This window comes from Sceloporus undulatus, chromosome 2 (genome assembly GCF_019175285.1).
Source record: "Sceloporus undulatus isolate JIND9_A2432 ecotype Alabama chromosome 2, SceUnd_v1.1, whole genome shotgun sequence".
NCBI classification, from domain to species: Eukaryota; Metazoa; Chordata; class Lepidosauria; order Squamata; family Phrynosomatidae; genus Sceloporus; species Sceloporus undulatus.
Window position 1 is genome coordinate 139,789,612 of NC_056523.1, and position 11,315 is coordinate 139,800,926.

Sequence of the window (11,315 nt, forward strand, 5' to 3'; positions counted from 1 at the left end):
CTAGAGAGAACATGTTAATCTAATCTGCAAAAGTCAAAGCTGCAGATGTGGAGGGCCAACTGTACAAAGCAAATTCCCACCCAATGTGGCAGACATATCCCTCTGTGTACAGCACTCTTAGGCCATATCTGCACTGCAGGAATAATCCAGTTTAACACTGCTTTAACTGCCATGTCTCAAGACTATTGAATTTTGGAATTGGTAGTTTGTTGGGGCACCTGACGTCTCTGAGAGAGAAGGCTAAATGCCTCACAAAACTATAAATCCCATACTGTACTTCCATAGGATAGAGCCATGGCAGTTAAAGTGGTATCAAACTGCATTATTTCCACAATGCAGATGAGGCTCCAATTCCCCTGATACTACCAATGGCATCACACTTTTAGGCTGCATCCACACTGCAGAAATAACCCAGTTTGACACTGTTTTAATAGCCATGGCTCAATGCTGTGGAATTCTGGTATTTGTAGTTTTGTGAGGCATTTAGCCTTCTCTGTCAGAGAGCTCTAGTGCCACAAATCCCAGAATTCCACAGCATTGAGCCATGGCTCTTAAAACAGTGTCAATCTGGATTATTTCTGCAGTGGTGACGGAGTCAAGATGGCCTTTACTTTACTTTATTATAAATTATCTTTATTATAAATCATTATTTATAAAATAAATTTAATTTAATTATAAATTATTATTATAACTATTATTGTTGTGAATTATTATTATTATAGTAGTTGTGTATTTAATGAAAATAAATATAAATTAGTATTATAACTGTTATTGCAATTGTTGTTGTGAATTGTTATTGTTATTATTATTATTATTTGTTAACCGCCTTTCCCTGTGGGAAAGGTAAGAAACAATAATTAACAAACAATTAAAACGCACATCAGTTTAAGAGGATTTAAATGGCTCCAGAGGAGCTTCCTTCTTCTTTTCCCTCCAAAACCCCCTGGAAGCCTCCCGTTGTATACTTTCTGTTTACCAGCAGGGCAGCTCTTCCCGCCAGTGACCGCGTGGCCTAATGGATAAGGCGTCTGACTTCGGATCAGAAGATTGAGGGTTCGAGTCCCTTCGTGGTCGATACGTTTTAGCCGGTTTCCATTAGAAAGCGGATTTTAATCAATATTCAGTCCGGTAAAATTAATTCTAAGGACATTATCCAGGAGATGGCCCCCTTCTCTCTCTGGGAGAGAGCAACTGGGAAGGCTGGGTGCGGGTCCCAATTCAATTTCTTTTATGCAGAAGGACAGGAAACTCTTAGTGCCCAGTGGGAGAGCGTTGACTGCGCTTTAAGTGCCTTGGCTCAGTGCTGTGGAATTCTGGGATTTGTAGCTGGTTGTGGTGACCCTGAGGCGACCCTGTCATGGAGTTTTCTTGACAAGATTTGTTCAGAGAAACAGAGAATCAAAGCCGCCTCTCCAGAGTCATTCATTGTTCAGTGCTCAAGCCACTGCACCATGCTCTCTCACACTGGCTCCCCATCATCATCATCATCATCATCATCATCATCATCATCAATATTATTTCTATGTCGCCTTTCTCCCAAAAAAGGGACCCAAGGCGGCCCACAATATAAAAAACACATCCAAACAACATTTTTAAAAAGACTATTCAAATAGGAATTTAATTTATAAAAATTAAATTATTTAAATTAAAATTTAAATTAATTTTTAAAAGACAATGAAAATATGAATTAAATTAATAAAAATAAATAAATAAAAAAATTCAAAAAGACAATGAAAATATGAATTAAATTAATAAAAATTTAATTAATTAAATTTAAAATTAAATTAAAAATTTAAAAGACAATGAAAATATGAATTAAATTAATAAAATAAACAAATTAAATTAAAATCAAATTTTTAAAAGACAATGGATATATGAATTAAATTAATTAAAATAATTAAATTTAAAATTAAATAAAAATATTAAAATTTTTTAAGACAATTAAAATTGTTTTTTTTCCATGTTGTAAGCCACCCTGAGTCCCAGCCTTGAGAGAAAGGCAGGATATAAATAAATATAATAATAATAACAATAATAACCTACAGTAATTTAAACACTACGAAGTTAAAATTTAAAACATACAAAAGTTGAAGAAAACCATAATCTAAAAAAAATCACCATCATCACTATATTTATTTACATCCTGCTTCCCCCCTCAAAAAAAAAAAAAATTGGGAATACAAAGCGGCTTACAAATTAAAAACAACAACAATGCAATTAAAAACATACAGAAGTGGGTGTTAAAATAGAATTAAACTCTTGTATTCTTAACTATTGAAATAAAGTGATTTAAAGTATTAAATCACAATATCCCCCCCCCCTTTGCAACCCCATATATCAGGGACCAGTAATTTTTGTTTTAATCTTGTACTTTGTAAATAAAGTTTACTAATAATAATTTGTGCCCCTTGATGATGATCCTTTTGGCATAGTCCCCTGCTGCAGGGAATGCTCTGAAGGCCACCGCTTTGAATGGCTTGCATCTATATGGCTGCTAAGGAAAGAACCAAGGGGCCTCTGCATTGCACAAAATGGAGGCAAGAAAGAAAGAATGAATGAGCACATCTGGCCCCAGTGGCCTAATGGATAAGGCACTGGCCTCCTAAGCCAGGGATTGTGGGTTCGAGTCCCATCTGGGGTGGAAGAAAGGGTCGTTTTGTTGCACTCCTTTATTAAAATCTGAACCATACATCTTTCGAACAAAAACCCACCAAAACGCACAAAATACATGTTGCAAGCTGAAGAAGCCAGTGGATTTTGGTTGGTCCAATAAAGGTATTACTGTTTGGTGGATTTTTGATGTTATTGGATAATAATAATAATTTGTTGTTGCATCTGAGCATGAAAGTCAGAATCATACAAGCCATTGTATGAATTGTGTTTTTAAAGCAATGTTTTGTTGCATGTAATTTAGATGTCATTGTTGTTTTATGGTTGTAATCCCGCCTCGATCCATTGGGAGACGTGGGAAATAGAAATATATTATTATTATTATTATTATTATTATTATTATTATTATTATATTCCCTATTTCCATGAAGGCATGTGAGAGCTGGACAGTTAAGGAAGAAGATAGGAAGAGAATCCATTCATTTGAGAAGTGGTGCTGGAGGAGATGCTGAGGATCCCATAGACAGCCAAAAGGACAAACAAATGGGCCTCTTGGACAGATCAAGCCAGAAACCTCCCTGGAAATTAGGATGATGAAACTGAGCCTGTTGTACTTCGGACTCATCATGAGAAGGAAGGATTCAATGGGGAAAGCAACGATGCTAGGAATGGTAGAGGGAAGTAGGAAGAGAGGGAGGCCACTTGCCAGATGGATGGACTCTTATTAAGGAGGCCATGGCTGGGAGTCTGCAGGACCTGAGCAGAGCAGGGCAGCAAAGGGAGGCTGGGAGAGGTCTCATCCACAGCAACAACAAGAACAACAGATGTTGTGTTTCCCCCACCACCACCACCACCACCACCACCAAAATAAGGACCAAACAGTCTAAAAATACAGTACAAAGTTAACAAACATGATGGTTAAAATGGGATCAAACTATTTCAATATCAAAACAGATCGTTTGTTTAAAATTAGAATACATTTTTTTAAAAAAGAAGATAAACTATACACTTTAAAACAAGCCCCCCCCCCTCAGGACAAGGCCTCATCATCCAGCCATTGATCAGAAGGTTTTCAGTCCAGGGGATGCCAGGAGAAGTGTGCTTCCCCCTCAAGGCCCAGGGCCATGACTCCAGAAACCCTGGCTTTTCCAGGTCTTCTTCCATGTGTAAATCACATAGTATCTCCATATGTCTGTCTCTATTCAGCAGACCCTCTGCGAAGTGAGTGTTGCAAGTGCCACCTCCTCCTCCTCCTCAAGGGGCTTCTTCCACCTCACAGATACTCAAATGATACCAGGCCCACATATATATTTGCATGTATTAGGAATGACATTTCCTATCGTGATTTGTTAGGACTAGTATTTATTTTCATACCGGTTATTAAGAGTGCCATTTCGAAAGCCTAAGCGCAGCTACAAGGATGGTGATGAAGACAGGTTTTACATCAAAGGTCCAAAACACACTGCAGAAATAATCCACTTTGATACCGCTTTAGCTGCCCTGGCTCAGTGCTAGGGGATCCTGGGAATGGAAATGTAGCTTATTGGGGCACCAGAGCTCTCTCTGACAGAGAAGGCTAAATGGCTCACAAAACTACAGTTCCCAGAATTCCCTAGCACTGAGCCAGGGCAGCTAAAACAGTCTCAACCCGGATTATTTCTGCAGTGTGGATGCAGCCCTGTCTGTCCTTTTGCATTCCTGAAATGAATCCATTTCCAAGCAGGCGGAGGGATGTGTCCGCTCCCAGATGTTGCTGGACTGCAGAGCCCATCGTCCATGGCCATGGGCCGTGCTGGCAGTTGCAGTCCAACATCTGGAGATCGATTAGGTGATCTCCTATTGGCAGCATTTGCCATTCTCTGCTATGGAGGGCTGGCAGAAAACGTGGCGCGGGTTTCCTGCAGTGAGTGAGCCCCAGTGGAAGGCCTTTGAGAGAGGCAGAGGGAGCAGTGCAGCTGTGAGAGCGTTAAGTAGCGCCGCCTGCGCAGCTTTGCTATCCAAGCCCCAGTGGCCTAATGGATAAGGCACTGGCCTCCTAAGCCAGGGATTGTGGGTTCGAGTCCCATCTGGGGTGAAACCTTTTTTTCTTTCCTTCATGTTGCCTTGGCCTTTTCTTCCTCCTTTCTAGAGCAGTCAGGGCTTTATTTTGCACGGCGGGGGGGGGGGGGCTCCCTTTCCCCCTCCCCTTTTAAGATGTATTCCATCATCACTCCCTTTGCATTGCATAACAAACGCTGTAGGCTTCTCTTCAGTGGACTGACATCAGTGCAGTTTCAGAGGTCCTCCTTTTCCAGGTCATGTCCTACATTTTTTCCAGCCTCCTGTCCAGGAGGAATCCCCCAAATGCCCTCCAATTTGAGCATGGCAAAAAAGCATGGGCTTACATTTCTAGGAGTGTTTGGGGCTTTTATTTGCTCCTGTCCTCCATTTTGTTCTTGAGTGCTCTACATTTTGTGGTGCCTCCTCCTCCTCTTTTGCGGTCAGGACACTTGGGGTCACCCTGACTTGCTTGTTACTATACTTCTGTGTAGAGAGATCTTGTAGCACCTTTGAGACTCACTGAAAGAAAGAGGTTGGCAGCAGGAGCTTTCCTAGACCAAAGTCTATTTCCTCAGGTGCATTTGGACTATCTGAGGAAGTAGGCTGAAGTCTATGGAAGCTCCTGCTGCCAACCTCTTTCTTTCAGTGAGTCCCAAAGGTGCTACAAGATCTCTACATACTGACTCAACAGACTAACACCATGGATATAGCTTTGAATTTTCCCTCCAAAGATTAGGGTCTGGAGCACTACAACCCACAACCTTGGGCAATAAGTCACACTCTCTCAGCCTCAGAGGATGGCAATGGCAAACCCCTTCTGAAGAAACTTGCCAAGAAAACTGTGATAGGAGTGACATTAGTTAAAAAAAAGAAGACTTGGAGGCACACGACAACAACAACAACAAATCTGCAATTTAAGATATACAGATGACACCATACCCCTCGCAGAAAATAACAGAAGACTCGGAATAATTACTGAAGAAAGCCAAGGAAGAAAGTGCAAATGTAGGTTTACAGGGGAACATTTAAACAAACAAACAATTTACATCACTTTAAAGTGGACAATGGAGACATGGAAATTGTTCAAGAATTCCCATATCTTGACTTGGAGGCTACAGTCAAGGAATCAGAAAAAGACTCTAAGACTTGGAAGGGCAGCTCATCAAAGAACTAAACAATTTAAGATTGGCCATGTCATCGTATTTTCTATTTCTGTGTAAGGTTATGAAAGCTAGATGGGGAAGAAAGTTGATGGGAAGAAAATAAAATCATTTGAAATGTGGGGCTGGAGAAGAGTTCTTTTTTTGTTTTAAATTAATTTATTAAACATAAAAAGACATGCAGATGCATATACATCAACATCTATATGCACACATAGAATTAAGACACATATAGAAAATATGGAAAAAAGAAAGTAAATTAACATAAACACTCTTTAGTTAACATATATCTAAAACATATATTTGCTATACTAATATTTACTATGTTACTATACATTCATTTACTACATTACTCTTGAAGAAATGCTATGTTCATTTCTTTTTCTTTCCTGTTAACTTAACTGTTCTGTTCCTTTCTATCCAAAAATCTCTTACCTTACGCACTTATTTCCTTCTAGTTTCTCTCTCATTACTCTCTCACTCCTCTTATGAGTATATCGTAGGTAGAAAGAGGGAAGGAGTAGAGGTAGAAGGAAGGTGTATGAGTTCTAAGAATACTACAGGCTGCTAAAAAGAGAAATAAATGGTTCCCAGAGCAAATCAAGCCTAAACTCTCCTTAGAAACCAAGATGACTAAGCTGAGACTGTCATACTTGGGACATATCATGAGAAGACATGACTCACTAGAAAATACAATAATGCTTGATACAATAGAAGACAGTAGGAAAAGAGGAAGACTGCGTTCCAGATGGATAGACTCAACCAAGGAAGCACAGCTCTGAGTCTGCAAGACCTGAGCAGGGTGATTTGGAGATTTTCGTTCATGGTGGCACCATAATACAAAGTTTATTTGACTGCAGTTAACAACAAACCTATACAGCACCTAAATGTTTTTCCAGATGCAATAGTACAGAGGCTTCTTGAGGAATTCTTTGTTCTCTACCTAAGAAAAGGATGGGTAGCCTCATCCAGTTCAAAACCAACTGGATCTCAAGGAAAGTGAATTTTTCTATTGCTAATGGAGTTGAAATTTTATTGCCTGGATTTTAAAGCTCTTTTATCATCCAGAGCCCACAATGCCAGAGAGAGAAGTGTGGCCTCTGCCTGCACTGATATCCCTTCAGACCAGTGGTTCCCAATCTGTGGGTCGGGACCCCTTTGGGGGTCAAATGACCCTTTCATGGGGGTCGCCTAAGACCATTGGAAAACACCTATTTAATTACAGTTATGAAGTAGCAATGAAAATAATTGCATGGGTTTGGGTCACCACAACATGAGGGACTATATTAAAGGGTCGCGACTTTAGAAAGGTTGGGAACCACTGCTTCAGACCAACTTAACTAACAACAACATAAACAACATATTGGCAAAATCTAGGCCTGTGACTTTGTATTCTTTTTCTCCTTCATGATTTTTAATACCTTTCCTGTGAAGAAGCCAGTTGAGCATGATGTAAGGTTTTTTTTTTAATTTTTGGTTGGCCCAATAAAGATATGGTTGTTTTGTGGATTTTGCATGTTGTTGTATTTTGTGTATGGCCAACACGGCTACCCCGGATGTATTTTATGATTCCCACATTAAAAATAAAACGCCACAAGTTTTCCCTTAAGCTTGGTCCGTAATGCCATCTGGTGGCATTCAGCAGTTACTGTGTTTAGTTAAAATATCTAGATTTTTTTTAAAAAGTCATTTATTTTATTTAAAGACATAGCTGTGTTAGTCTGGAAGATCAGGAGGAAAACGAAGTTGGTAGCATGTGCTTTAGTAGATTCAACTTCCTTCTTTCAGTTGGTCTCAAAAGTGCTACAAGATCCTTTGCATACTGTTTTATTTTATTGTTGTTTTTTATTAGAAAATGACCATAAGACCTAAGTAATTGGCAACCTACAGTGTCCAAGCCAGTGTCCAACTTTCCAAGCTACAGTGTCAAAATAACACTCAGATTTTGGGAAATGGGTTGGGCTGAGAACTTGTCAGCATCCCTTTGTACAAGAGTTAATTAATTGGATATTCTTTAAGATCAGTTAGATTGGTAACAACGAAAGAAAAGCTGTTTTAGGAGTCTCCAACGCCATGTGCAGTTTCTTCCCAAGGGATATACAGCTGATGCCCTCAGCTGCAATATTATAAAAGGTTTCAAAAACCAATTTGTTTCAAATGGCTTTTAAAGATTCATCAATCTTGCTGCCATTTTATTGCTGTGTCTCTGGTAAAATGTTTTAATTGACTGAATTATATTTTAGCGTATCACTTGTTTTGTTATAACACTACTGATTATAAATTATAACCAGCTTGTACTTTAAAAAAAAAAAAAGGTGTGTCAAGGAATTGTCCCGTCTCCTTATTTCCACCAAATGATTCCTACTGAATTCTGAGGAAACTATACTTTGGCAACTTTCGGGGCTTGCTCTGGTGGGAGCCATTTCTGGTTCCCAAAGCACCAAACTAGATCTAGGAAGAAAAGTCAAAATGACAAGCCTCTCTCCCCAGTCATTTCCCCTGTTAACTCCTACTGATCTTATGTCCAAGGTGTTGATCACATGGAGGTTTTTTTTGGGGGGGGGGGTTTTGCAGCTCAGATCCGACGTGACTGCGCATCCACGATGCGAATTCATGTCATAACATGAATGTGTTATCAGACACGATTCCTTTCTATGGGAGCTCCTTCCATGGCGCTTCTGCAGTGAATCCAAAGTGACCCCTCATTTTGATGAATTTGGGGAAAAAGTAAATTCACAGAATTCACCTTCAAGCTCACTTCGATTTCACTCTGAATTGGTCTGGTGTGGAATGCAACTTTGCTTCTGCTCTGGTACACCACTGCAAACCTCCCGGGTTGCAAATTTCCCATGATGTGGCGCTGAAATTTTCCCCCATTTCCTTTCGGTGGTCCTTTCACTTTCAGGGAAACCGAGGGTGGGGGGCGTTGTTTGCTCCATTGTCGCTGAGATAAGACTGAAACCTTTCCTGGGGGTTATGCACTTTTAAAACATTTTCACGTTACAATGTGAACTGGGCAGGACCCTGTTTTTCACTTTGGGCTTCCTATACCTCCTGTCTGCAGTTGGGAGGGGGGGCGCTATGGTTTTCTTCCATTTCCTATCCCCCTCAGGTGCACTTCTTAGCCGCTATGTTGGAGGAGGAGGTGTGTTTGTAGGGCAACTCATTTTTTTGGACTATATAGATGTGTGTATGTGCATGATACAGATATGTATATCTATCTGTCTATCTGTGTGTGTGTTGAAATTGCTGAAATGGAAGGGAAAATAAAAAAGGGGGATGAAGAAGACACACAAAAATTCACAAGGCAAATATTCACGCAATTACGCGAAGCAGGGAACAAGAATTTGCGCCCTTTTTCACCCAGAAACATACAAGGTCACGATGCGTTCAGACCCCCACTGAGCATGCGCAAGGGTGCTGATTCAAATCGTTCAATCCCACCGGTGTGGTAATATAATGTACACTCACTCCGCTTTGCTTGAATCTGCATCACGTGACTTGCCTTGGATTCGATTCCCCCTCGATTTGGAAGAGCAACAGAAGGGCAACCAGGTTTGATAAAACATTCACGTTATAACATGAATTCGCATAGCTGAACCAGGAGTCACCCCGGATCTGAGCTGCAAAAATCTCTGTTTGCTGTAGTATCCTTCCACTTCTTCCAGAAAAATGCTGGGAATCATGCAGCCCTTGAATTTCACACTACATATCATTCTAGCATTCTAATTCTACTGTCAGTGCCATGGCTAGAGGTGTCATTGGGGTGGTGCATGGCTTTTAAAGATTTTAAAGACACTTCCACAGCATGGCTGTCAGAACTCAAATACAGTGGTACCTCGGGTTACGAAATTAATTCGTTCCGCGGCGCCCTTCGTAACCCGAAATCTTTCGCAACCCGAAAAAGCCATAGGCGCTAGCGCTGGAAGCCGCGATTTCGTGCGAAAAAGCGCCGAAAAGCACCAAAAATTTTTTTCGTAAGCCGAAAAAAAAAAAAACGTAACCCGGAACAGTTTTTTCCTATGGGATTTTTTCGTATCCCGGAAATTTCGTAACGCGGTGCTTTCGTATCCCGGGGTACCACTGTACGGGACTTTTCTACTTGAGGTTTCGACCTCCAACAGAGGTACATCAATTTTTCTTCTTCTTAAATTTGGACTTGATTAGCATTTTACATCAGCAACACCTAAATTTTTCCTGATGCAAAAGCATGAAGGCTTCTTGAGAAATCCAGCACCCTCTGCCTAACAAAGAATGTGGCCTTACAAGGATGGAGACATATTGGATTGCAAAGGAAGTGTCTTTGTTGTGATGCAAATGGATGTTAAATTTCCTGGACTTTGAGAATCTCCCAGTTGCCACATGGCCAGAAAGAGGAGGTGCCAACTTGCAAGATACTGTATGTCCCTCCCTCCATACCATCTTAAGAAGAGAAACACAAAATGCAGGCCTATGACTAACATCTTCAATTTTTTCTCCCGTTTGGTTTGTAACACCTTGCCTGATAAAGCCAGTGAAGCTTCAAAAGCTTGCAACGTCTATATTGTGCATTTTGGTTGGCCAATAAGGGTATCAGTTTGGTGGATTTTTGATTGGATCAAGTATCTTTGCATGCAGATAAACCCTAGGATTCCTCTCTCTATCTAAAGAACCTCATTAGCTCCAATCAGCTTGTAGTGATATATATTGAAGTGCAGAAACTGATAGCAGTTCCAAGAGGTAAGCAGTCAAACAGAAGCCATACTCATGACCCAAGGAGAAATTTCTCTCTTGCTTTTCCATTATTTAGGCTCAAAGGACATAACACTCTCGTGAAAAGCAACCTTATAAGAAACGCTCACAAACAAGGCAGCAATATAATCAAATAAGTTTCCAGGACACAATCGCGAAGACTGTTCCCTATCTAGGAATAAACCTCATTGAACTCAATGTGCTTACTTCGGATTGCATAAGCTCTTATGGTAGAACATGCTGAGCCCTGATCAATAGTCACCAGTCAGTGAAAATGCCACCTTTAGCTTTTAACTAAAAATGCAAATAAGCTTACAAAAATGTGTGATCGTTTCACTTTTAAGAATGAAGTAGAAACATCATGTTATTTGTTTGGTTATTTTCTGGCTGCTGTGTTGACAAAAGCAATAGTAAAATTTTCAAATCCTCAATATCAACTTCATGTCAGAGAAAGGAAGGAGAATCAATTATGTAGGCTCTTTGACACCATGCTATTGTCACTTCTGCCCTGAAAGGCTTGCCAAGTTGCATTCTCTTTCTGCTATACCACTGAAGGCCTCCTTGTTCTTCATGTCAGCCATAACCTGTTTCCTACATGCTTTGGAATGAAGAGAGAATTCTGTTCTCTGCCTTATTTGGGCAACATTTATCATCCAAATAATTATCCATATAATACACAGAATTATTCTACATTCAGGGGAGCTTTTTGCTTTTCACATGATTTCTAATACAACCATTAATTTTAATGGTAGTAAAGCATATTCTATTTTGTGT

The 11,315-nt window shown here is 40.1% G+C and overlaps 3 non-coding genes across 3 annotated transcripts; all 3 read left to right on the forward strand.

Annotated features, from left to right (window-relative positions):
• Positions 1 to 1,001: 1,001 nt before the first annotated feature.
• Positions 1,002 to 1,074, forward strand: TRNAR-UCG. Its single transcript has one exon. It is a non-coding gene; the product is annotated as a tRNA-Arg (tRNA).
• Positions 1,075 to 2,568: 1,494 nt separating this feature from the next.
• On the forward strand, positions 2,569 to 2,641 carry TRNAR-CCU. The gene has a single exon. It is a non-coding gene; the product is annotated as a tRNA-Arg (tRNA).
• A 1,970-nt stretch (positions 2,642 to 4,611) lies between these two features.
• Positions 4,612 to 4,684, forward strand: TRNAR-CCU. The gene has a single exon. It is a non-coding gene; the product is annotated as a tRNA-Arg (tRNA).
• Positions 4,685 to 11,315: the final 6,631 nt, after the last annotated feature.